The 23,760-nt window shown below is 40.0% G+C and overlaps 1 long non-coding RNA gene across 2 annotated transcripts in view; it reads right to left on the bottom strand.

Annotated features, from left to right (window-relative positions):
* The window catches only part of LOC134417111 (uncharacterized), a 73,884-nt gene that overhangs the window by 5,786 nt on the left and 44,338 nt on the right, over positions 1-23,760 (bottom strand). For both annotated transcript variants that reach the window (XR_010027500.1, XR_010027501.1), the window contains exons 5-6: positions 11,281-11,357; positions 9,053-9,211 (exon numbers count right to left, since the gene is read on the bottom strand). This is a non-coding gene — a long non-coding RNA (uncharacterized LOC134417111). The remainder of the gene's footprint in view (positions 1-9,052; positions 9,212-11,280; positions 11,358-23,760) is intronic.

Raw genomic sequence — 23,760 nt, 5'->3', positions numbered from 1 at the left:
CTCTTGGCAGATAGAGATAGCAAGAGTAAAAGGGGCACAGAATACCCCTCTTACAGTATTTCCTAAACATTCCTCAGTTATCTCCATGCTCCTGGGAGGATTGTATTCATGTAGATCACACAAAAATGAAATGTTAATGACAACCCCCACAAATATTCACTAACTTTAGGATGTTGAGCAATGGACCTTATATTTGAAAGAGCTGAGCTCACCTAACTCAGCTGACATCATCTGGATTTGCCTTAACATCTCTGAACACAAAACTGGACACTTAAACCAGTAACCCTCATCTTTGACTTGATACGTAATGTCCAGCTCTCCAAAACTGCACCTTTCCCACTCCCCTAAAGGCCTGTGAAAATAAAATCTGGGCACAGTCAATGATGCAGACAAGAGTCAGAACCAGAGTCTTCTGTCTCTCCAGCTAAATACTCAGCCACCTCACCAGCAATTATTTGAGTGATATTTTTAATTATTTTTGGATGGAAAACACCTTTACTGCACAGAAAATCTTAAATAAGCCATCTGAATTTTAAGTCAAGTGGATTTGGCTTTTTAGTACGTGCAATTCATACAGTTTCACACCTAACCTATGTCACACCACTGAGAAACAGCTATTTTTTTCAGTTCCTTATAGAAGCTAGGAAAAATGGAATAGAGTCACATCTTCTTAAAAAAATGCCATTGCCAATCTCAATCCACTAATTCCTTTTTGGGAAAACTGAATTTTCACTCTGAAATTGATTCACGTCCTTGAAAATTGTTTTTCTTTAAAAAGACATGCAATAAACTAGTATATACAAATCCTAACTTAATTAAACACCAAGAGGTGCTTAATTCGTCTGTCAGGTTAAGCCTCAACAAGAAACTAAATTCATTTTGCAGAATACAGCCATGCCAATAATTACAGTTGGTAGAAAAATGGCTTCTGGCCTTCCTCCCATAAGGCTTTCATTTTAAATTTTAGTCCTTAGTGAGATCAAGCAGCTGACAAGTAGGAGTGAATGAATTAGTGGTCTGGGAGCCAGGAGAAGGTCAAAGCTCCAAATAAGCCAGTGGTAGTGGATTTAGACTAAAATTCTGTATTTACATCAATGCACCCTTACATTTACCATCACCACAAACAAGATAAAGTTACATGAGTGCTCTTGAAGAAGGAGCTTTATATGATGGCAGACAAGTAAATCCATCCTTTACAGACTGTTCCATTTGTGATGATCACTTCAGAGCCTGCAGCATTTGAAATTGAGGATAACATCTTATGGAAAGTTGGCATGAAATCACTGTTCTGTATAGCGTGTTTGTTTTACAATATTGTTAAAAGCCTAAAATTCATTTCTATTGCAGAACAATGTTCTGGAGTCTGGACTGCATTTGGGGCTGAGCCAGTGGGCTTGGTTCAGCCTGACAGTAAGCCAGCAGAGGCCTGCAAGTCCACATGCACTAACATGGAGAAAACATTTGTACAGGCATTGCAAACCCAAGCTGCAGTTTGTTTCTGGTTACTTTTGGGGCTTGGGGAGGGTGTGAGGCTGTAGACATGATCAGACAAGCCTGTTTGCAAGAGGTAAGTGTTGTCCCTAACCCTGTTAAACATTTTTGTGTCCCTGTCAGGGGACCTCCAGGACTCTGCCACTAGTGAAACCAGCACTTATTGAGCTCCCTGTCTTCTTTTAGTGACTATTTTAGTTTGGTCACCAGCACAGATCCCTGTGCACTTTGTTATCACCCTGGGATGGGGTGCTGCCTCAAGCTGTGTTATGGTTTCAGAAGCACACACCTGTGCTCTGTTAGGATGACTTTGTCTCTGCTCTGAGCAGTTATTTTCCATTTGGAGCATTCCAAGGACACTGCCAAGAGCCTCACACACACACTCGCCCTGCCCAGCTTTACATGAGTCTTCCACAAGCAAGGGGGAAGCACTGAAAGCTGCCACTGGCACACAAGGGCCCTTCTGTCCACCTGAGCCTGCATGCTGAGGGGGTGAAGGCTTTTGGGGGGCTGAGGTGAATGGGCAGTGCTGCTGGCATGGCACTCACAGGCACAAGAGAATTCCACGTGAATTCCAGGCTTGGGGCTCACACAGCACTGCCTGTGCTCAGCTCCACACAGCCTTCTCCTTTCTCAGGTGACTGTCCATAGATGGACACCAGTGTAAGTTTGTGTAGCTGAGACTAATTTCACTGGTTAAACATTCATGAGTGGGCTGCAGGGTAGAGAGTGAGCAGATCTTTGCCAGAGCTCCTCGGTGTGCTTGGCTCTCCGTGTCCATTATTCATGATGCTGCTGCCACAGGCCCTGATCTTACACAAACAGAAGTCACAAGAGAACTGTTACAAGGAGCAATCAGGAAAAGCACAGGGACAGTGCCTTGTCAGCTGGCATTAAAAACACAGTTCAGTATTACATTTTCTGGTTGTAAAGCCTCTTGGGAGTCAAAATATGCAACACATTTTCTCTGAAGAATAAAAAGCTGAAACCTAAAATCCTGTACGTGATGTTTAGAACCAATTTCTTAATGTCCTGTGCACAACTCCATTCCAATTCCCCACATATGAAAAATACATAACCTCTTAGCTCCAAATTCATCTGCCTTACAGTTCCTTTCAGGTCCTGTTTAAAACCTACTAAATTCTATCTTGGCTATCATGTAAGTTATTGTTCTGTGGCTGCTCAGGGATGACAGACTCCAGAATTCAGGATCTGTGGTGCCAGGAGCAGATTAAACCTTCTCTGAAGACAGAAACATGCTCATTATTAGTATCAACTGAGAAATACAGCAAGCAGACTTGGTACAACTGAAATAATTGATTCCCTTCCCCTTATCAACACAGAAGATAAGAGCCATATAAAAGTACCTGTTTTTCTATCTCACAGCATTTGTAGCAAACACAGTGGACAGTATTTCAGTATTTTCCTGTTGCAGAAATAAGCTTTAGGCACAGAATCCATGACATGTAAATTAAGATATACTTCACAAGACATATCTTAGTTGTGAAAGTAGGTCATGCATTTAAGGCATTTCTAGACTCTTGATGTAAATATTCTGAAAATATTTTTGTGTGTATAGAATAATATTTTAATTATTTATCAGAATTGATTCTCTAAGAACACTAAAGGAACAGATATTTCTAGATTTCTCATAGGGAAATAAGTACTTCTTGCAACCTTTTACAACTTTATGTCGTGCACATTTTGTTCTTAATGGAACTGCATGCTTGAAGCACACCTCAAAAAAAGTTAATACAGTAGAAAAATTTATTGTATGAAGATTCCAGACTGCACAGGGAGCCTGACTAAACAATAGTCAGGCATGATATTTTCAAGTGTTTACTACCTTGTATTATTTTGGAACTCCTGGAATTTCCTCAAGACTGGTGTTGGGTATTTGTTCACCTGCCTATGAGCAAGTTATTCCATGAGCAAAGTTAAAGAGGGGAAAAAAAAGAGAAGGAAAGTAGAAAACAAGAGAGTCTATGTGTTTGTGATGTGAATTGAGTTTCCAGGCCAGAACTATCAGGAGAACAAAAAAAACCAGAGGCAATTTAAATCAGCACCACTATCAATTTATCCACTAGGTGTCACAAAATAATCATGCAAGCAGACGAAAAGCAATTATATGGAAAATGTGTCAGTGTACTACATCAATGAAGTGCTGCTTTGAAACGAAATCTGTGATAAGAGCAGATGCAGGAAAATGTCACGGATCTCATGAATATGCATAAACTGTCAGGAGTGTATGGGAACCTGAGCCATGACACACAAAAGCTGTTGCTAACCATGGTGTATGTCATGTAATGGACTCACATACAAGCACGTAAGTGTTCCATTAAAAAAAAACTCTTCCCAAATCCTAAAAGCAGGATTTCCACTCCTCAGAACTGCAAGATTTATGTTCCTTGCTTTTTAATGCTCCAACTACTGGACAAATATATTGTATCAGATTCTCTACATATATGTAAAAATCCCTCATAGACTACAGGGAAAAAATGCCAAGAAAACAAGTTCTGAAGGCTAAAACATATGAAGATGAAAAACATAAATATTTTATCAATATTAGTATAAAATCACCACAACTGCCAAACACTGGAACTGTCAATAACATGTGACAGACCCTCCTTAGATCCAGACTGTTCTTTTGGAAGGGCAGGGTAGAAAATTACCAAATGGTTCTGTAGCCCTTATTTTCTATAAATCAACCTCTACTGCATAGGCAGTATTTTTTGTTCTTAAATATTCGTGGACCATTTTAAATTCGTAATTACACAAAGACCTGCACTCATCCAAAACTCTGAGTCCATGAAAGGATTAAGGCTGGGCTGTTGATACAGGCAGCTTGGTGTTGCACTAAAAAATGGTTCTTTAATAACAGTAACTTTTCCTCAGAGTTGCATAAAATTTTTATGGGCCAAGTAGACTCCAGTGAGCATTTATCATTATCTGTACTCACACATAATCCAGACAATTAAAAATGCTGTAGTCACTAGCATATACAACATTATGAAGTAGAACAGGCTGTTAGATAAGAAGAGGAAACGTATCCTGGACATTTTTTATCATCCAAACATAACAGTACCAGGGTTCTCTAAGCTCTGCTGCCAAGTGCCATTGCACAAAGCCAGCCTAAGCCATGTCAGAACCCCTTCCCCCCTGTGAGAAATGCAGTAAAGGAACATATGCCCTAGCAGGGCACTGTATTTTTATACTGCAGTTTGTATGTTTTATCCTGGCTGTAAAAATCAGGCTTTTTCAGTGTTCAAGCAAGCTCATATGATAAAGTTCAGATTTTTTACACAGTCTTTCTCTGTAAGATGAGCTGTCTAAATGTCAGAGCTGGCCAACATTTCCCAAAGCTTGGAAACACTTTCTTACTTGGTGACCATAGGGAAGCTTTTCTTCTGTGCAATTTTCCCTCTTTTATTTCAGGCAATCAGTTAAATACTTGTGCTGCCAGGAACACAGGTACAAAGCTGAGAGAAACATCTTTTGTTTGTTTGTTTGTGTCCAAAACTAGCATAAGTTAATGTGTATATGCTGAAGGAGTCTGATGATGTGAAATACACTTTCAGAAAAATTCAGAACTATTCTCTGAGGTTCTCCCCACATTAAAATCATTATCTGCATTTAAAGAATCCTCCAGTCATGCCCATTCAAGCTGGCAGAATTCAGAGCCTCCTGAAATCAGTAAGAATTTTGTTATAATGTATCAAAACTGTGGTTTCCCTTTAGGCAGAGCCATACAGAAAAATGCTGAGGTTACTATTCATTACATAAACCCCTGACTCTTTGATCTCAGAAGGTGAATGGGCAGATGAACAGTATTATTAATTCCACCTAAGGAACTTCAGTTGCTCCTTTTTGGTCCTTCAGTGGTCCAAGTCTGCAATATATTTTTTAGTCCTTGTTGTGAAAGAATCAAAGAATGACAGAATTATCCAGGTTGGAAGGGGCCCCTGAAAGCATCTAGTCCAACCTCCTGATCAAAGCAGGTCCAATTAATCAGGCTGCTGAGGCACACACCCAATTGAATCTTGGACACCTCTAACGATGGAGAACCCACAGCCTCTCTGGGCACCCCTTCCAGCCTTTGACCACTCTGGTTACAAGATTTTCCTTGTATCTGACTGGAATTTCCTTTGTTCCAACTTGTGGCTTTCAGCATCAGGACCCCCAGCTCCTTTTCTGCAGAGCTGCCCCAGCCTGTTTCATTAGGATCTCACTGATGACAGTATTTACACCATTTCTCAAATTATTGCTATTAAAAGGTTTTATCTCTTTTTTCTTTAAAAATTTTGTCTATCCTAGGCTGCACTTGGCCTTGAAGTGCTATGAGCAGAACAGCTTAGGAATGTGAATGTACAGAAAATGTGCTTCCCATTAGCGCTTAATTCCATAAATCTAAAATCCTTGATACTACTGTTAGAGCAGTGCTTCCACTCAAATCTTAAAAGGAGCTTTAGACAGGATAGTAAGACTAAGCAGCCACACAAGACACTTAGTGCTGCCTAGGACAGGCTTGCAAATGCACAAGGACCAGAGGTCCTGCCCCTGTGCATCACTATTCACTTACAATGGAATAATTTTAAATTACATTAAGAACTATAATCATATTCTAGTATCACTTACTTTTTCATACCCTCTGCCACCAGAAATATGCTTAAAGATATCCTTCCAGCCCCAAGTGCACTATTCTGGGAAAGTTTCCACTTAGATGAGAACATTTACTCTCATAAATACATGATATTTTTTAAGCTTAATTCAGTATGAATAACTGGTTCAACTTGGTGCCTGCTCATGAGTGAGCAGTTGGAAGGAACTGGTTAATCATTGTTTGCCATCTGCTTTGGAGAATCAGCACTGTACAGAACCTTTTCTGCAGCAAATAAAACCACAATGCACAAAGAGCACTAAAGGAAAATCCTGTTTTCAGATATGGGGTGGTTCCATCAGATTTCTTGGCCAAAAATGAAGGCAGCTCCTTTCAGTTATTTGTTGTTCTCTCAGAAAGGCTCTGAATTTTCTAATCTCTCCAGTCTGTTTTATTAAAACCAACTCTAAGTTCTTCTGAACAGACAAGCCAGGACTTAAAACACTGTACTGAGTCAAAAAGCACATTTGCCTCCTCACAGAAAAACATCAACATGAAAAAATAAAATTGGTTGACTATCTATGCTGCTTTCTTGGCTCATCTTCCCCATCTGGTGTGACTGACAAATGCTGTGTCATACTTGGAGAGGGAACAAAATTTCCATTTTTAGATTTTGGAATCCAGGAGTTCCTAAAAAAAAAATTTGCTCCAAAATGAGGAAAAAAAAAAATATGTGAATGATGTAAAAAGGTTCCACTTAAACACAGAAAAAATTGCTGGGAAAAGGCAATTCTTCCTAAACTGAGGTTTTCTTAAAATACACATTCCTAACAAGTGGCAAAAAATATCAGAAGAAATGCTGAGCATGAGAAAACCAGTACTGCTAGGCTCACTCTGATATTGAAGATCTAGCATTGGGGGCCATAATTCAGGTTAATAAAGTCCTTTTTCAACACTGATTAAAGTTCAATTTAGAAACATCAACAGGAAACCCGGCTCCAATGTTCTTAATATTGAGAGGGCCAAAGACTGCAGTCTTCCATCAGAAAATCAAAATGTGTTCCTCCAGGCCTTGCAAATACTGAGCTCTGAGTGTATTCAGTCATTCAAAAAACCTGCCACTGAAAAATATTTTACCTTTGAAAACTTCTTAAACAATTGGAAATGGTCCCACTGACTTCTTGCTCCAGTCAAAAATTTCAGTTATCTTTCTTTTCTTTGCAGATTTCCTGGGGTACTGAATCATGGAATCACAGAATGATTTGGGTTGGAAGGGGCCTCAAAGATCACCCAGTTCCAGCCCTGCCATTGACAGGAACACCTTCCACTATGCCAGGTTGGTGCAAGTCCTGTCCAGCCTGGCCTTGGGCATTTCCAGGGATGGGGCAGCCACAGCTGCTCTGGGCACCCTGTGCCAGGGCCTCACCACCTTCAGGTGAAGAATTTCTTCCTAATGTCCAATCTAAAGCTACTCTCTGTCAGTGGGAAGCCATTTCCCATTGTCCTGTCACTCCAGGCCCTTTTCCCAAGTCCCTCTCCACCTCTCTTGGAGGCCCTTTGGCACTGGAAGGGGTCCCAGAACCTTCTCTTTAAGTTGTTTTATCCAATGACTGGGGATCTCTGCTGTTGCAGATTCCTGAGACCTGACAGTGGTTTACTATTTGAAGTAACTGGTACCAACAGAGGTCTTAAAAAAGAGATTATCCAGTGAGCCTTTGGAGACTTTAGGGTTCCAGACTCAGTATGCTCTAATGAGCACAACAGGGCTCTCTGACAGTCCTATTGGGATTTTCCCTCTGTTACAGCTGGCAGTAAGAGAAAGAAAGATTTAATTAGCATAGAAGAGCTGCATTGCCTTCCAAGTACTCAGCAAAAAAATCTTTGGAAGAGGGAAGTGAGCAAGGTGGGAGACAGGAAAGTCCTTTGGGTAGGCAGAAATTTAAATGAGCTGGATTAATTTACCAACTGGATCACATATTTCTTTCATGATCATGAGCAAATACTTGGGTCAAGTTTTTAGAAAAATAAGCTCAGTTCTTCTGGCTTCTTTAGATGCTAAAATAACTCATTAGACTTTTCAAAGGCAAACTGCAACTTGGCTGTCAGTCTCCCTGGAAATGTTACAAGCTGACCTATGCGAACACTTCTAAAGATCCATCCCTATCTGTTGAGGTTATGCATCTTAAAGTATTCACAGCTGGGCTTCACTTCCTCACCTGTAAAATATTGTGTTCCTCCTCTGTGTTCTGAGGAGAACAAGTTTGTAATGCCCATGAACCAGCTCTGAGAAGCTTCAGTGCTAAGATCATTTAACTGACTCAGGGCACGTGTGTCACAGGGACCTCCTCCTTTGACAGGAAGGGAACTGGGATTCTACAAACCCCAAAGCCATGATCACAAGGTGCCACAGATGCCAGGGTTGCTCAAAACTCAGTGAGGAGTCTGGCTGTTAATTATGGGAATGAGGAGGGCACTTTTCACTCCTCTTAACAGGGAATAGTGTCCCTTCTAGCACATGTCTGTATTGAGTTCAATTGTTTGCTGTGAAGCCTGTTAGATAGTATCTCTCTATAAAGAAGAGATGTTTAGATCAAGACCTGACTTTGCTTTCTAGATTCAGCACTATTCTTTGACAGCCACAGCATACTTAACCAAACAATTCAGATGCTGGTTTTGAGAGATGAAAACTATGTCAGTACAGACATAGTGCATCTTCAAAGTCCTATATGTGTCTTAAATACCCTGCATTTACCATCAAGGTCTCTAGCTTGCTTAAAATTTAACTAAAACATAGGACTTGGATGCAGTAGGACAAATGGGCCCACTCAAGACCAAGCTCCTGGCATTCCAGATCACCCTTGTAGCATTCCCCCAGAAGGAACACAAGTGTTTCTTGAACTTATTATTCTAAAATAATTTGCTTCTCATTAAGGTGAGAATAGTACAGGTGAAGACATGAAATACCTGCAAAAGTTCTCTCTTTGATCACTCAGCTGGATCTAGCAGAAGTTGAGGGTCTAAGGTCTTGCCAATAGGAATTCCACACAATTGATTCATTCATCCACATTCTGCAGCTATTTCTTCTGAGAAAGACCAGTCAGGAATGTATCAACAGTTTTTTTTCTGCAGGCATGAAAGAGTAGGGAAAGCAGATTAATAATGCTAGAGAATCACCCTTAAGCTAGGCAGGAATCAGTATCACCCCTAAGTTGGGCACAGTAAAATATCTCATGTGGGCAAGTACTTTCAGCGTGTATCTGTGCCAAGACACAGCTATACAGGGCTGTGTTCTTGTAGACACAAGCCAAGGCAGACAGAAGAAGTCTATTCTCTGATTCTTTCCTATGGATATCTCCACAAGAACATCTCTGGTTGAGGATCATGTATTTTTTATAGATATATTTTCCATAAAAATCAACATCCTTTCTCTAGTAATCAACTCATTATCAACACTCCCCATTTCGCCACATCAACATTTTATTTGAAGTATCAGTCATAGCATCCCATCAAAATTTAATAGCCACTTTCTATAATTAAAGCATATTAACTCTTGGTTTCACCTATGCTAAGGTTTATCTTTCTCCTTCTTTTAAAATTCTAATGATATTAAAAATACAGCACCTTTCTACAGCATGACTCAGAGTTGCATAATATTTCTTTCTTCAGCTCATGGGTAAGGAAAAGAGATACAAACAAAGGCAGAAGAATTCTCTTTCCAAGTCTATAGCTTTATACTGAATCCTGAGTGTCAAACCAATAGGGCTTTTAAGAAAAATGTCAACAACTGTAACAGTTACATAAGACATAGTTAGAAAAATACTTTGCAAGGAAAAATGACAGTTTCTGTCACTTGAGAAGATGATTTATACTTCAGCTTTAGAATGCAAGCATGTGACCTGACATTTACTAAAGAAATCAAAGAAATGTTGAGCAAGATTACAAAAGGCAAAGCACTGATTGCCCTCTACCAGCAACTCCTCTCTGTACTATGCAGAGGAAGCTCTGCAGAGTCTTCCTCTCAACATTAGGCAAAAAAATAGAGAGGGAGGTCACAACAACAGCTCTCCCTGTTGTCACTTTGTGCTGACTTGCTCCAGTTCTGAAGGCCATCTGGTGCTGTTTGTGCTGCCTTTGTGCCTTGTGTCTCATGATGTTCTTTATGTACAAGAAGGATTCACAGGTCACATCAGCTGTGTTTTAAGTTTCTTTGCAGCAGAATTTGATGGTTGAAACTGTGCATAAAGAGTGTACAGCTGCTGCTAACAGAACATGGTGAAAAGGACACCAGGGGCAGGGGTGCCCAAGTAGAAGGACAGCAGGTCAGGTGAGCTGGGCTTCCTTGCTAGTTCTATTACACACATCCTGTAGGATTTGACGTGGTTACCCTTGGGGCTCAGTTTTATCACTTGTTAAATGGAGATCATAATTCCCTATCTCACAGTGATACTGTGAGGCTTATTCATTAATGGGTTCAACTCAGGGCTGGGCAGATGGTCAATACAAATTTTATGCATCACTGAAGTAACATTTAACCTCAGGACTTAAGTGGCAGATAGCCTTGTGCTGGTCACTGAGCAGTCACTGGATAAATATTAAGCATTCACTTTACATAAAATATTTGAGAGGCATGAGTTGTTAGTAGTGCTGATTTTGCATCCCTGAAGTTACAAATTTTCAGGATGACAAATGTAAAAGGATATATTCTTCAAATGCAGTGCAAAACAGGTTCTAAGTGCATCTCCTTGCGATGGTAATAAATGAGGAAGAGAAAACAGTAGCACTGCTGAACCAAGCACACAGTGATTAAATGAGTCCATGAAACAAGCACTTTAAGTCTCAAGAATGACCATTGATAGTATCTGGAGGGATTTCTATTTTACTGTTGGAGAAGAGTTGTTTTTACTGGCCTCAGCCAAAAAACCAATTCATTGAATGTGATTGCCATTTACCTGCAGAAACACAGCTAAAATTCAGCATAGTAATGAGTTTAAAGGTGCTTCTCAAAGATATTTATAACCAAATAAATATTTGCTTTGCTTAGTGTGGGAAGCACACAGAAGAAAAAAGTACTTTTCTGAACATCTTTTCAATGTTTCTGAGGACTATTTTTAAACTTTATTGCCACAAGTAATGTACCATGAAGACCTAAGCACCAGCAAGAAATGCATCTCCAGTGTGATTACTATGCATACCTTGTAATTTCCTCTGCAGAGATGACCAATCTTCACTTCTTTAGTTTTTAACTTGCTTCTCCAGTAATTCTCTGTTTCTAAAAAGAGAGAAAGAAAAAAAAAATTGTGTCATCCTTATGATGGAAAAAGAGAGCAACAGACATACAGATATTAAATACAACCTTCCAAAGTCTTTTCTACAGGTGAGGATTCTGTTTCAGAAGAAGGCCAGAGTCCCAAAACTTATTTTGGAAGCCTTAATTGAGGGTAAGTAGGGCATGAATGGCACTTTGTGGAGGGATGACTTTACCCTCAGGGAAGCACTATGACAAGTTCCTGAGACCAGTCAATTTAACAGCTGCAAACCTTGAAAGCTTTGAGTAAAGAAAGTTTCCTCTGCTTTCATAGCCAAGTGAGTTTAAAGAAAAGTTACCAGATAAAAATATTTCAACCTTTACCCCAAAATATCATCCTTATTTTCAGACCTTTAAAATTACTATACCAATCACCAGTAGAATGATTAATTGTGGTCAGATTAATTGACCAGTCATGGACATCAATACATCAGGTATAAATCACTCCTAAAATGTAGCATTCAGCAGTTTAGTCTCAGCAGCCAGGGACACTAACAGTTTTGATAATGCATTTGTGTCAGTAATATCTTCACGTATGCTTTGTAATCATAGTCAAGTACAGAAATGACTATCTCACATAAAAATACATACAGTATAGTGAAAAAAAAAAAATCCTAGTTTCTTGCATTGTGATGGTGATAGAACTATGGGGAACCTAAAAAAACCACTCCCTCATGTCCCCACTATGAGAAGGGGAGAGGAGCTGAGATTCACAGAGCCCCCCAGTGTGGAATAGGGTGAGACAACACTCAAAGTCCATAATAAAACTCAAAGGCCATAATGACACTCAAAGGCCACAATAAGCAACTCTAATGGCACAAATACTATGAAATGGTGACCCTGTCACAACTGTATCCACAAAAGCTATGCAGAAACACCAAATTTAGTGGAACAAGTATTCAGTAAACATTAGCCCTCTCAACAATTATATCCACTTAAACTGTGCAGGAACACCACCTGTAATGGAACAAATATTCAGGAAATGTTAACCCTCTCATAATTGAGACTGACCCTGGAATGGGCTTGAGGGCACGGTACTGATAACACCAAGATTGTGGGTTCCACCCCTGTCCCACCTCTGGAACTCTTCCTCAGGGTGCTGGCTGAACTCACAGTGCAGTTACCTGGGCCTCATCCCTTGCACACTGCACATAAATTACTCTGGGTCATCCCAAAGAAGTGATGCTGTGATTGTTCTCTCTCATCACATCAAATACTAAATCTATTCACTTCTTACTGCTTCTACTTTTTTCCCCAGCTAATTCTGCTGCTGTTTCATTAAGAAAGGTTACTTTTCTCCACAAAAGCCTCAAAATTTGTATACATGTAACAGTCCATTCCAAGTCAATCTTCTTGGAATAATGCTTTCTTTCCTCCAACAAAAGACACCTCCCATTTTGGCATTCCTCACTCTTTGACCACCATAATATCCACGCGCTTCAGAACTCCTTTTGAATGTTATCCCCCAACCTCACAGGAGAAAAACACCTTTGTAATGCCTTTGTTTACAGAACAGAAAGGCAGAGACAGAGAGAGGATACAGCTCACTTTTACTGTCCCAGTAAAGGTGACAGGATCATATAGTGTCCAGATACAGAGAGGGTCCTTCAGAAAGAAATCTGCAGTACATCTCCAACATACATACCCTGAACCAACCCCTTAGGAGCCTCTTTTTTCTCTCTCTATAGCAGCAGCTTAGGAATAACAATTACCTACACATGCACCTAAATTAGATGTAAATGCAAGTGAATATTCTGTTCACTGCCAAGCCTGAGAGCAAAGTCCCATAAAGACTTAAGTATCCTAAAAATTAGGGTTGGGTTACCCACTGTGAGATGATACCTGGCTTTGAAATGAAAGGCAGTGAGGCATCAGAGTTCCCCACATCATCTAGAAGGAGAGGTAACAGTCTGATTTATCTTTCTCAAAGCCACCACCTTGGCACTGCTCTGTTTTGCTTTAGTGTTCAGAGACCACCTCCTCTTCCTCAGCTCTGTAGGTGATGTAATGCTGTGCTCTCTATTTAACTCACTCTAAAATGTGCCAGTACATCTGTGTACCATTCTGAACAGCTGAAAGAATTTATTTTAAATTGTCACTCAGTTTATTAATAGAGAAGAAAAATGCATGTGTATATTTTTCCTTAAAAGAGAATATAGGTACTGTACAAAAATGTACACAAAAGTAATCTTTAGTCTTAGTCAGTCATCTGGCCAATGGGAACCTACAGGCAGAAAAAAGTCCAGACACAAGATGGGATAGAAATGGTACAGATAAAGAAACTCTTCAAACTTGACAGCCTTAAGACTGTATGAAGAGCATGTGCTGGTACAGTGCCACACTGAGATTTTATAGACATGGTTTTCAGACTATTCCATTATTACAGTAGGCAACAATCCTGCAGATGTTTAGACGTGAAGGACTTTATTCAGTCATGTCAGTGTTTTCATGACTGGGTCTTATTAAATTTCTTCTCCAGAGAGGTTAATAAGAAAGCCCTCTCTCTTAGACTGGCTAGAGAAGAGCAACAGTTGCCAGATACATTTCTGTTGAAACATGAGAATGCACAACAAGAAACATCATATTAAACTTTCATCCTGGAATGCACAATGCCTGTGCTCCAGGGCCTTCAAGGGCTTGCTGAAATATGGAATTCAAATTAAAGATATGTTTATGGATTACTCTGAAAGGGGGCATTACTGAACATCAGGGATATTGTTCCCAAACAACAAACATGATCTTCTTTAGCAAGAACTGTATTTGAATGTTGTGAGTAAAAGCAGAAAGAGGTGAATAGCAGGAACGTGTTAACTACAGTCTTTGAGGCAGCCAAGTGACCCAGTCAGAGAACTAATGATAATGCTGGTCTAGAAAAGAGTGTGGAATTTCCTTTGTACTTAATACTTACACACCAAGACAGTTAAGCTCAAGTCTACATCTAGTTTTGGCCCAGAACCACCAGAGCTGGTGGTTCCTCACTAATGCAGTGCACCCAGAAAGGGCACTAGTGATAACCTCAGCCATTAAAGACTGACAATGGAAATCAAATGTGGGTTCAGCTTAACCTGGTATGAACTTTTGAAGGCCAATGGCATAAGCCACCCTTCACCATTACAGGTGGCAATAGAACAGGATTGCTGCTTTAACTCATGATTATTGACACAATACTCTCACACATCATGATGGTAGTACAGTATTGAGCACCACATGTAGAACTGACACTTGGTGTCTACTAAAATGGAAAACCCCAGTTCAGTGTTGAGCAATGCAAGATGTTTCCTTTGTGGGAAGAAAGGAGAAATTATCCTTCTGATTGATTAATCCCCCATCCAACAACATGACTGACTGGAATCCCACTGAAATAGGATCTCCATGAAATAGCACCACTGGTCGCATTTTAGGAAAGTGTTGGCTATTAACCTTTTCTGGAATACTTAATCTTTGCAAAAGATTAGTATTTGAGGTGTAATAACTACAGTTATTTCCTGTCCCCATAAGCTCTACAGCTTGACTGCAATTTTACTAAAACACTTCTGTGCAAAATGCAAATTTTTGTGACATGATGCCACTTCAACTAACAACAGAAAATAACTTCTACAGTCCAAGTCCTCAAACACAGAATCACATAATATGCTGAGTTGGCAGGGATGCACAAGGATCATCGAGTCCAACACCTACAAAGGCTAAAGAAATGGGGTTTATGTTGAAATAATACAAAAAGAACCCAGACAAATAAAATCCATTATTGAAAGAAGAAGGTTACTAAAGTTATTTATAATAAGTTAGTAATTAATTGCATTTGAACATTCTTGTACTTACTGTCACTGAAGATGAATGCCCTCACAAATAGATTATTTGCAAATGGCTGGAACCCCTGGGCTTAGTCCCAGACTTGCCAGGTGTTTGTGCTGTGGCTGGTCCCTATGCCCAATATGTGACTGTGGATCAAACCATACAAATCCAGGATTTTGCCTAAGAATTCTTTGACGTGATGCACCTGCAGTCCAGGGGGATTTTCCACATGAGTTCATCAACCACAACACTTCTGCCTATTTATTCCATATACTTAGCACTTGTATTTTTTCCAAAGCACAGACTACTCATCACTGCTAGAAACAATATAGTAGGTCCCTCCTCTGTTCCAGAATTCTTATGTTCTTATGATTTTTAACTGAGGAGACTGTTTCTCTCAAATTTTGTTTAACATACATGCCTATTGAAACTGCCACATGCTTCTCAGGCTACAATTCACAATCAAATGCTGGTATGGTATGGGCAGGAAGCACATCACTGCAGACAGAGGAGAGTTGAAGCTGAAGCAGAGCTAATGAAGCTCCTTCAGTCTCTGATTCACTGCAACTCACTGCCACTGGAACTGCAGCCTCCTCTTAGCCATCAATACCTGGGACTAGGATTCATACCTTACCAGAAATTTCCATGGAGAACTTTAAGAAACAAAACCAAAATGCAGGCATTACCAATGAGGTGTGCCTGCTTGCAGATATTTCAGTCCACTTATAGTGCAACAGGAGCAACACAACCAAGGGGAGGGTGCTCCCTGGAAACCACCTGTGTGCAGGCAGGAGCACCTGAGGCTCCTCAGGACCAGCTTGGGGGAACAGTATACTTTCCTCAAGAGCTTACTGCTCCTTTACACAAAATTAAAAGTACTCACATGCAGTTCCTAATGTGTTTGTCAGGAAAACCAAGTGAGGTGGCCAGAAAATATATGGCTTACTCGATATGTGAAGTTTTTGTGCCTCTGCTGAATCAGCAGTGGTGTCTGATAATGGTTTTGATTCTTTGTTTCTTGTCTTTAACAAGGAAGACGTGTAACTCTTGACATAAACCATACTGCAGAATGTGCTGAACAAATATTTCATCAAAGGGGAGAAGTTTATCTTAGAGTCATTTTGCTGCCAAATGATTTATTAGAACTCAGAGCCAAAACAGGTAAAAGCCCTAAGGAAGTGCTGTATCTTTCCAATAATTAAACTCTAAGAAGAGTTAAACTCTGCATACTGGAGGGCTGGGGTTTGCTAGGAAGCAAAACAAATAAAGATTTCCTACACATGTGTCAATGCAATTCTCTGCATCAATACCTGAAAAAGGAGCAGGCATTAAAGAAATGCACACTTAAAGCCATGACTAATGAGGATACTTCTGTATCACAAAGTCTGGATTAGTCAGTGAATCTTTCAGACAATCTAAGTTGAAAGCTAGCATTTGGCAAGGTCCACTGACATCTGCCACCACTTTCTTTAGGCTCCTGCATTCCCTGAAGGTACCGCCTGGGAGCTGCCCTGCAGCTCCACAGCAACTGCAGACAGCAGGGAATGCAGACAGCCACGCAAAGGGTTTAAAATAGGAAACACAGCCTCTGTGCTGGGGCTGCTACAACAGGTGGATACATATATTGGGAGCTCATATTAATGGGGATTCTGTTCCACGTGCTGGGGGTGGCCGGCAGCCTCTTCAGAAGTAGATGGGTATTTTGGTTCAAGTCAGACAGAGTAACCTCGTAGTAACCTCCAGGCTGGCTCACAGCCACAGGGAGGACTCTGAAGGACTGTCCCTTGGTGCTGCATTGATTAGATTTCTTCCCATAATACACCCAGTGTTTTTGCTCAGTAAACCTTACTAACAACTGAATCAAGAATAAAGACTGAGAGGGGAAATAAAAGCCGATCTCCATGTGAAAACGGGCCATAAAATTAACAAGGTTCTCAGCATCAAGTAATTCTGTCTGCTCTGGCCAGAAAGTCAGAGCCTGTACAATACATATGCAAGCAAGTAAAAGAAGAAAAAAACCCCAACCAACCAAACCAAAGCAAAACCAAAATAAACCCCTACAAAGAACCCGCCAAAACCTGAATCAAACAAAATCAACCTAAACAATTCCAAATAAACACCCCCCCCAATTTATACAGCAAGTCAAATATTGAAAGATATAAACACTTAAGAAATCTAAAAGCTTAACTCCCCCCCTCCCATTTAACTATTACCTTGTATTTTGAATATTTTCCTTGTATTTCCATGTTTTACATGCATAAATGTTGGATACCAGTTCTGCTAGCAAACACACATTTTCCCTAATCTTTTATTGTGCTGTGGAAGTGCTAATATACAAGTCTCCTAATTTCTATGTCTTGCAGCATCAACAGTGCACAGAAAGCACCTTTACAAAAGCAAACAAAAAAGTCACACACTCTTAAACAAAATGTGAGTGTTAAGCTGAGACATAACCAAGTCTACAGGGTAGTAATTTATCCTCTAAGAACATATGGGGGTATGATAATCCTAGAACACTTTGTAATCTAGATATTTGATATGGAGAGTGCCCTGTTGTGGATCACCAATATTTTTTGCCAGAATGATCCTTAGTTGCTGAAAAGGAAACCAAACCCCAAATCATTTTAATCAGAAAGACAACTGTAACACTGAACATTCCAAATGAACAGCCCTTTCTATCAATAATGAATCATCTAGGCTCTGAATAACAATTACAACATTCATGTACTTGGTAATTCATGTGAGAAAAACTATGATCTTTCTAACATAAACATAACCTACTACCAAGTATTAGAACTGAAAGGATGAACAGGATTGTCATGAGTTCAGCTCTCCACACTGCATGGTAACTGATGAAGTAAGCAGACTAAGTACTGTGCAATATCTAGAGTAAGACAGGAACATAATACTTAGGGCTGCTTTAATCAGGCAAGTGGGAATACACAAATAACTCATTTCTATCTTCTCTCATAACACATGCTCTCAGGAAGGGCTGTCCCCCCAAAACCATCAATCTAGGTATGAAGTGTGGTGTGCAACATAACTTTTTAAAGGCCTGTAGCTATAGCAGGATACCAGACTAAATCTTAAGTAAATCTATTCATGTTATTACAAGTGCAACCTAATAAATTAGAAGCTAAAAACCCTTCTTGCTAGGTGAAAACAGGTGTCTAATATCAAAGGGAAACTATGGTAAGGACCTGAAAATACTGTCATTTTCTTGAGGTTTTCTCCCTGAGATCTTTTAAATGAATGACTCTGGTAAAGTAATGTCAAGAAGCCATAATCAGACACAAAATGGACAAGTGAAAATTCAGCACCACAAGAAGCCTAACAGAGCTGATGCTGAATGCTAGCAAGCCCTTTTGCTTCTGGAAACATGGGCACTGCAAGTTTACAATTCTGTTTAGAAAGCTGGTATGACAACTTCTGAACCTTTGCTGTTAACTATGGTAAAGGAATGAGAGCTGTCACTCATCTGGCACAAGCTTGTATTCCTACTGCCTTGGGGGTATCCAAACACTGGGCAAAATAAGAGCTTGTGAACTACTTCATGTTCAGAGGAGAAAGGCCTTACTTCAAAATAAAAAAAAATCAATAAGAAAAAAGAATCTCAAGAACTTACTGAAAGAATATGATATTTTTCACAGAGGTTATTAATGTGTTTTGGAGCTTAAAACAACTCTGTTGTGAATATATTTATATATATAGAATATTTTGCACAAATGGTGCTTCAAATATTGGAATACCACTGAAGTTTTTTTCAGTGCCATGCCCTTCCTATAACCAACATCTCCTATTCAGAAAAGGGTGAGAAGAGAATTAGACATTTGATAATTCCCTGCTGTGGCACTCTGTCCTCAACCACTCAAGCAATGCATGGAACAGCAGGATGAATTCAAGATGCACTAAGCATAAACCTTGTAAGAGGATCTTTGATTTGTGCCATATAAGCACAGTGAACTAAACCCATATAAACTTACAAATATATCTGACATAAAAATGTGCAATAATTTACAAAAACATGTGTATCAACATCAAAATGAAACACATAAGGGGAGGAGACCTATTGGGTCAGACACAAAATAAAAACCCTCTCTACTGCTAATTCAAAAAAAATCCTTTTAGATACTGCCTACGATATCAAGGTAAATGATTTAAAGAAGTTTTGGCTCAAATATTTTGGCTCAAAAATTTCTGGGACAGTTGTCCCTAGGAAGGATGCACTCACATCTGCAAATCACAAATTACAGTATTGCTGCTATAAATGCATAAAGTTAGGAAGGACTATCAAAAACTGCCTTGTATTTTCAAGGCAATTATTTTGAATTATTGGAAAAACACTTATTAATCCCCTAAGGAAGCCAGATTTCAGACACCACATTAAAAAACTCTTCTGGAAGAAGAAAGCAAACCTTATTAACTCCTAGTTACACCTTCAGAGGATTGAATAGAAATCTAGATGTCTTAACTCTGTAACCTATGATTTGTGTCCAGATCATCTGTGCTTTTGGCTCCAATTTTACCTCAACTAAACTTGCTTCCATTGAGTTATTTTTTGTTATACAAACACCTATTTATGCAGGCTACTGTTCAACTGAAACCAAAAATCTCTTTCAAAATTTCCCCCTTTATTTATCTTGGGGCAACAAGAATGGTTGAAATTAATTTTTAACTTCTTGGTCCAATGTAGTGGTCCTACCAGTTTCAGGACTGAAAACACTGTTTCTTGCTGATTCTATATAAAAAAGCAAAGCCTTTGATCAATACAAGACTAAGGGTCAGTCTCAGAAAATAAGCAACCCACAGAAAAATTCAGCCTTGAGAAAACCCATGTGGAAGTGAAAACAGAGGTGATGTACAGGTATGTTCTCACTGTAGCTGGTTATTTGCTGGAATATGGTGCTGATACTTTTATATTCTAGTTGTGTTAAAAATCCTCTCAGTTAATAGGCTGTTAACATGACTGAGTTATGTATTTCACATTTTCATAACCAACAACAGTAACAGATATATTTGAAGCACACCGGAGGAACTTCAAAGTCATTTATAAGCACTAATGATAAGGAAGCATTAATCCTTATTTTGCAGATGAGGAACAGATGTACAAGACTCTCTTGTGCTTTTGTGTGAATCCCTGCAGCAGAGGCAGAAACTGAACTTGAATTACCTACAGCCTCAATCACCTCTACATGAACAGTTTTTTGTAAAAGCATGGTAGACATGGGACACCTTCCTGAGAAGTAAACAGAAAGGAGCAATTTTCATTGTAACCCTCTTAAAAGGCAGTACACAACTCTCACCTCAGAAGTCAAAACCAAACCCCAAACAAAACAGCACATGCCTTATTTTTAGAGAGAACTTTTGTCAGGTGGGGCAGTTTCTCTGTCCCTCCTTGCTCAGTTCATGATGGCAATCCCTGCCTGCTAATCAGTCTTGTTTGGAGGATTTACTCCTTGTTATGCAATTCCAGATATTTTTTGCAGCATTGAGCTTTCACTGTACTTAGGTAAGAAAAAAGGGAAGAATGACTCTGCAGAAGGGTTTCAGATGCTTTATTTTTACTGCCATAGACATCATTTTCTGAGATGTTTGGCACTAAGGTTGCAATGTATTAAAATGATTGATTGATTGCATTTTAAAAATAGAAGTACTGTTCTGATACTGGGTTCAACTATTATCATTAAGATATTGCAGAATTCTAAACAGCTTTGAATTTGCACCCTCCTATGAATGTGAAGTGCCCTTACTCATGTTACACACACAATCCAGAGCATTTCATAGAGAAACAGAGTAAATGCCACTAACTTTGCTCCTCACACAGCTGGTACTGCATCCCTAGGGTGACAGGAACAACTCCACAGTGTCCCTTTAATTCCTATCACACATTTTTAGTTTGATTTTATCATGTTTGTAATCTACCCTGGTGTCTTTTTTTTCCTGAACAATGTTATGTGCTGCTCTATGGGAGAAGCTTAATTACAGCTATTTTAAATGTTCTTCTTTTTAAATATCCTATATTTTCTCAGTCAAATCTTGATTATTGAAGGGGCTGCAAATAATATTTGGAATAAATGGCTGCGCTGGATTTGGCTGGGCTAAAGTTAAATTTCTTCCCAGTAGCTGGTAGTGGCTGTGTTTTGGATTTGTGCTGGAACAGTGCTGATAACACAGGGATGTTTCAGTTATTATTATTTAGTTTAGGCATGCACAGAGCCAAGGCCTTTCCTGCTCCTCTCCCACCCCACCAGGGACAGGACTGGGGGGCACAAGGCCTTGGGAGGATGCACATCCAGGAGAGCTGAGCCCAGCTGGCCACAGGGACACCCCAGCCCATACAGCATCACTCCTGTATACAAAGCTGGGGAAGGAGGACGAGAAAGGAGGGGACATTTGGAGAGATGGAGTTTGTGCTCCCAAGAGCCTGTGAGCTGGGATGGAGCCCAGCTTCCCTGGGATGGCTGAGCACCTGCCTGTCCAAGGGAAGAGGGGAATGAATGCCTTGCTTTGCCTTGCTTGTGCACACATTTTTGGTTTATCTTTTAGTCTTTATATCATCCTATGAGTTTCCTCACTTTTACCCTTCCCAAACCCATGGCAGGGGAGGGAGCAGGGCTGAGCTGCCACCTGGGGTTAAACCACAACAGTGCCATAATTTGGTGGCCCAGTACAGAGTGAGCAGGTTCTGACTCAGGGCTGGGTGAGAGGCTGCAGCTCCAGGGAGACCCTGCCAGCAGCACATTTGTGCCAATAGAAAAAAACAGTTGATGGCACCTACCCAAGGTCAGCTCCTCAAATTTGGGAGCCTGTTTTCTTCCAGACACTGTAAAGTCACTTGTTTAAATGCAGCCAGTCGGCAACAATTAAACATCTAAACAAAACATGCAGATTTGGTGCTCCTTTTGAAATCTCCCCCACGCCATGCTGTTTATTTTCCACTTCTCACAGTCTTAATTATCCAACAATCAGGCTACAAAATGGCGCTGGGAGCGAGGCAGACATTTTGTACCTCTCACTGAACAGGACAATGGGACTGTGCTGAGGGAAAGGCAGTGACCCAAGGGGACAAAAGGAGCATGCAGCTCTATGATGGTCCAGCTTTTAAGCAAACCCTTTATCTGATTTTATAGCAAAGCACTGAGGAGCCACCTGACAGCATTTGGCCACTGAGCAGACAAAAACATAGTCCAGGACAGCTCTTTCTCAGCTGTTTGACTGTGGTGAGTGCAGCTCATCACCCATCTGAGCAGACACTGTTTTCTGGGAGCCACATGGACTCAGGACCACCCATTGACACTGCCTCAGTCACTGTAATCTTAACCACATTCTTCCCTTGAAAATCAAGGCACCAATGTTTTCTATTACAGCCCCAGGAACTTCACAGTCTTCTGCACTGCTCTGAAAGCACTTGCAACATAAACAGCAAATGAGCACTCAAAGAATGGAGCCTGCACCTCCATCTCTGCAAGTGACTTCTGATTCAGATTTCACTGTCTTGTGTGTAATAAGCCAGGGACAGCTAGAACTGAACAAAGTAACAGCAGAGCTGATAAAAGCAAAAAGCATCAAGAATTAATAAGCACATATTTTGTTCAAGTATGTGTCCACCAGCCTCCTTGTAAAAGTATTAGCACCTGATAGATCCTAAGAAACAAATATGCAAATCTTCAGGAAAAACTGCAAAGCACATGCTACTCATTAAAAATTTAGGTACCTGCCTAATTACCAGTTTAGAGATTTAGAGATTTCACACTGTTTCCTGAGAGGAGAAGAAAACACAAGCCACCTAAAAAACAAAACCAAAAACCTACAACTTTCTAACACAGAAAAACTATGGTATAAATAAAAAAAATGGCTGAGGGGATTTTGTTTAGTTTTTTATAATGTAACAGAATAAAAAAAGCAGCTGAGCTAGTGGTGTACTTGGAAAGGCTGATAGGTGTAAAAAAACCCCAACACCCTGGAATTATACAATGCAAAAAAAATCATCATTATTAATTTTTATGCAGCTCTGGTTTTGAGGGACTCGTAATGTAGAAATGAAACCAACAAAAAAAGGTAAGAGAGGTACATTCCTATACAAAGGCACACTGAATACACAGGATCACCCTGAAGCTAGAAGAGTTTAGGCCAAAGTATTTCTATTCCCTTTATTCCACTTGTTCTCCAGTATGATGCTGCTACTTGATATTCAAAGGACCATGAAAAGGTGACTGAAGGGGCAGGGCTGGCCCTCAAAAGCCAAGGATGGGTGACCCCTCCTGAGTGCAGGTGGCAGAGTGAACCAGCTACCTGGAAAAGCAGTCAGAAGAAGAATATTTTGAAACTTTATTCCTTGGAAGAAATGGCAGAAAGTCTGACCATGTTAAAAGAAAAATACTCTGAGCCCCCAGGGACAGCAGGGTAAAATGTTCTCAGAAAAGGGAAGAATTTAGCCTAGAGTTGACATACATTTTCCAGTAACCCATCTCTAAAGCCATGGCTTTAAAATCAGCCTGGATTACAGCTGTCCTTTGCTTTTGTTACAAACCCCAAAAATTGTGGAAACAACTCTGAGTTTTGTTACAAACTTGAA

This window comes from Melospiza melodia, chromosome 4, assembly GCF_035770615.1.
Source record: "Melospiza melodia melodia isolate bMelMel2 chromosome 4, bMelMel2.pri, whole genome shotgun sequence".
Lineage (NCBI taxonomy): Eukaryota > Metazoa > Chordata > Aves > Passeriformes > Passerellidae > Melospiza > Melospiza melodia.
This window is presented reverse-complemented; position numbering and strand designations above follow the sequence as displayed.